A 3,611-nucleotide genomic window follows, 5' to 3' on the forward strand; every position below is an offset into this window, starting at 1 on the left:
GCTCTTCCTGAGGTTTACCACCCGCTCAGGAGGACATTTTGGTTCCAACTGCCAGAGGGGAGCCCAGGGCTTAGCCTGATGTGCACCTTTGGGGGCACTCTACAGCCCCAGCCCCAGAAGATCTGTGCAATACTCTGCCTGAGCCGCCCTACCCCAGGCCCTAGGGAGAGGGTCCTCGCTGGGGATCTAGAGACCTATCTTCAATCTTTCCTTGGTGTCTCTTGGCTTCCGAAAATTTAGAGAAGATGAGGAACAGGAATCCACCTTGCTCAGTGGCTCATAGTTTCCTCTAACACAAGCTCTTTGGAGTGATGTTAAAGAATAGACTTATTAAGCGTTCTACAAAAGTGAATCAGTTTCGGTAGTTCAGTTAGGTTAGTTATGCTTTGGCAGGGAAGGATTTTACAAGGTTAGTTAAGGTTTTGACATTGAATCATTGCACAAGATTAATATGGGGAGTCAAGCCTCACAAGATAGCAGCTACACAGATTCAGTGGAAAAGTCATTCAAGCAAAACTGAAAACAGTGCATGCAAACACGATTGAGGCTGGCGCCGGATAAACCAACAACCGGCAGTTTATTTTCTGCCCTCTCCTGCCCTCTACCGACCAAAGGGAAGAAGTGTCCCTGCGGACCCAGGACGGGAAAATACTTCCCCTAGCCTCTGTATCAGGCAAAGCCAGCAGCAAGCGCGACTCTTTTCATTCAACAAGGTCTCCACGAAGTTCTTACTTTACTTCAGATCCCCCCAAGGATCCCCAAGTTTTGAAACATTGTGTCTCCAGACAAGTCTTGTTTATTTAAAAAGAGTAACCTGTATTGGCCCCAGCTGGTGTAGCTAAGTGGATTGAGCACAGACCTGCGAACCAAAAGGTCTCTGGTTCAATTCCTAGTCAGGGCACGCACATGTCTGTCTCTCTTTCTCCTTCCCTTTTCCTGTGTCTAAAAATAAACAAAATCTTTTAAAAAGAGTAATAATAAGGAAATATAAATTAAAATCAACATAGGATGCCATACATGCTAACACACTATTAAAACTGCTAAAAAACAATTCCAAGTAGTGGACAAGTAGTGGACTTCTCGTATCATATGCTGTGGTAGGAATGTCAAGTGACCCAACTAAAGCTCTCCTTTGGCGGCTCCGCCCCTTCTCCGGCCTCTTCCCCTGACTCTGCCCGCAGAGCCTGGTAACAGACCTAAGTGGGTGGCAGACCAAGTAGCTGGATCGCTCAACTTGGCAGCGTTGTTTTAGGCGAAGCTGCGGGGTCTTTCTCGTTTTGACTAGACATCACAACATACAAAAGCTGCCCCTACAACGTGAACAAGGATTGGGATTTATTTCGAGTTCACCGAACAACACAGCAATCATTTCAAGCTACTGCTCATGAATTTGCAAGGGAGGAAAGAATCCCGGTTGCTGTGGAACATGAACAAACTGGCGAGCACCCTGGGAGTTCCCAGGCTGTTAAAAGTGCCTGGGAACTTGGTTTAATGAACACACAATTTCCAGAAATTTGTGGAGGCCTTGGACTTGGAACTTCTGGTGCCTGTTTAATTACTGAAGAATTGGCTTATGGATATACAGGAGTTCAGATTCTATTGAAGCAAATTCTTTGGGGCAAATGCCTCTTATTATTGCTGGCAATGATCAACAGCAAAGGAAGTATTTGGGGAAGATGTCTGAAGAGCCAGCGATATGTGTCTACTGTGTAACAACTGAAGCAGGCTCTGATGTAGCCAGTATACACACCAAGGCAGAAGAGAAAGGAGCTCAATATGTTATTAACTTCAGATGTGGATAAGCGATGGAGAAAAAGCCAGTTGGTATTTTTTATTGGCTCATTCTGATCCAGATTCTAAGTCGTCTCCTGCTAGTAAAGCCTTTACTGGATTTATTGTGGAAGCAGGCACCCCAGAAATACAGATTAGAACAAAGGAATTAAATGTGGGCCAGTGGTGTCCAGACACAAGAGGACTTGTCTTTGAAGATATGAATGTGCCTAAAGAAAAGGTTTTGATGGTGAGAGAGCTGGCTTCAAAACTGCAACGGGAGCTTCAGGTAAAACCAGACCTCCAGTTGCAGCTGGTGCTGTGGGACCGGCACAGATTGCTTTGGGCGAAGCTACCAAGTATGCACTGGAGGGGAACGTTTTGGAAAGATGCTTGATGAGCGCCAAGGAACATCATTTTTGCTGGCTGCAATGGCAATGAAAGTTGAACTAGCTAGATTAAATTACCAGAGACCAGCTTGGGAGGTTGATTCTGCTCGATGAAATACCTATTATGCATCTACTGCAAAGGCATTTGCTGGAGATTCTGCAAATCAGTTGGCTGATGCTGTACAGATTTTTGGAGGCAATGGATTTAATACAGAATACTCTGTAGAATAATGAGAGATGCCAAGATCTATCAGATTTATAAAGCTACGGCACAAATTCAAGGGCTTATTACAGCTCATGAACACATTGGTGGGTACAAAAATTAACAAGATTGTTGTAGAGACATGATTAGTTGTTGCATAAATAAAACATAATCCATTAATTAAGCTACAGAAAAGAGAAAGGGCTTTAAGACTATAAGCAGCATAAGGGAATTTTCTGGGGTGATAAAAATTTTCTGTATCTTGATTGTGGTGATGGTTACACAGCTGTATGTGTTTGTCAAAAAATCATTTACCTGTACACTTAAATGGGTGAATATTATTCTATATAAATCATACCTCAATAAATCTGACTTCTAAAAAAGGAATGTCTTACCTTCATCTTTTGAGTTATTCAGAAGATATGCATATGAAAAAACCAGAGTTTCTAGTTAATAGGATACCAGTCATCACTGCTACATTGAGGTGGCAGAATTCCAGCCAGAAATAAGGGAACTTGATGTATTGAGTTAGCCTCTGGCCTGTTTGCAATCAAATATACAAGTTCCTCTAGGCGTTTTGAAATCTTGAAGCTTTCTCATAGATACCTCATTTTCTGGGGGGAACCACACCCAACCCTGGGGGTATCTAGACTGGGACCCACTGGAGAAGTGGGATCCCAGAAAGCAGCAGCAGACCTGGGGCTGTCTTGCCTGGAGACCCCCAACCAAGGCTGACAGTGGTTTGTGAGCCAGGCAGGCTCTACGGTAGAGAAAACAAAGCAGGTCCCGATTCAGCTGCCTCTTGCCTTACTCTCCCAGCCCTCTGCCGGTTCTTTCTGTTAGAGCTTTTGTGGTGTATGAAGACAGGTACTTGTCCTTTGTCCCTGTTTCTGACACAAAGCTCTTCAACCCCCTGGAATTTCCCAAGTGATAGGCGTGTCTTTTGTTAGTCATAAGAAGCCCTTGTTGATGATGAGATCGTTTAGGACGGAGCCCTCAAGTAGCCTCACGATGGGGCTGGTGACCCAATCAGAAGGTTGGAACTTTCAGCCCCAGACAGGAAGGTGTGGGGAAGACTGCAGATCAAGTTCTGCAAAAGCTCTTGAACAAATGACTTGATGAGCTTTCGGGTTGATGAATGAATCCGCACCCTGGGAGGGTGATGCTGCCCAGTTCCCTGGGGACAGGAGCTCCTGTACTGGGGACCTTCTGGATCTCGCTGTACAGACCCCTTTATACGGCTAACCATC

General features: G+C 44.8%; 1 pseudogene; it reads left to right on the top strand.

Annotated features, from left to right (window-relative positions):
• Positions 1 to 1,687: 1,687 nt before the first annotated feature.
• On the top strand, positions 1,688 to 2,485 carry LOC119056440 (medium-chain specific acyl-CoA dehydrogenase, mitochondrial-like; annotated as a pseudogene).
• Positions 2,486 to 3,611: the final 1,126 nt, after the last annotated feature.

Source organism: Artibeus jamaicensis, unplaced genomic scaffold (assembly GCF_021234435.1).
Source record: "Artibeus jamaicensis isolate MK-2021 breed Jamaican fruit bat unplaced genomic scaffold, CSHL_Jam_final scaffold_474, whole genome shotgun sequence".
NCBI classification, from domain to species: domain Eukaryota; kingdom Metazoa; phylum Chordata; class Mammalia; order Chiroptera; family Phyllostomidae; genus Artibeus; species Artibeus jamaicensis.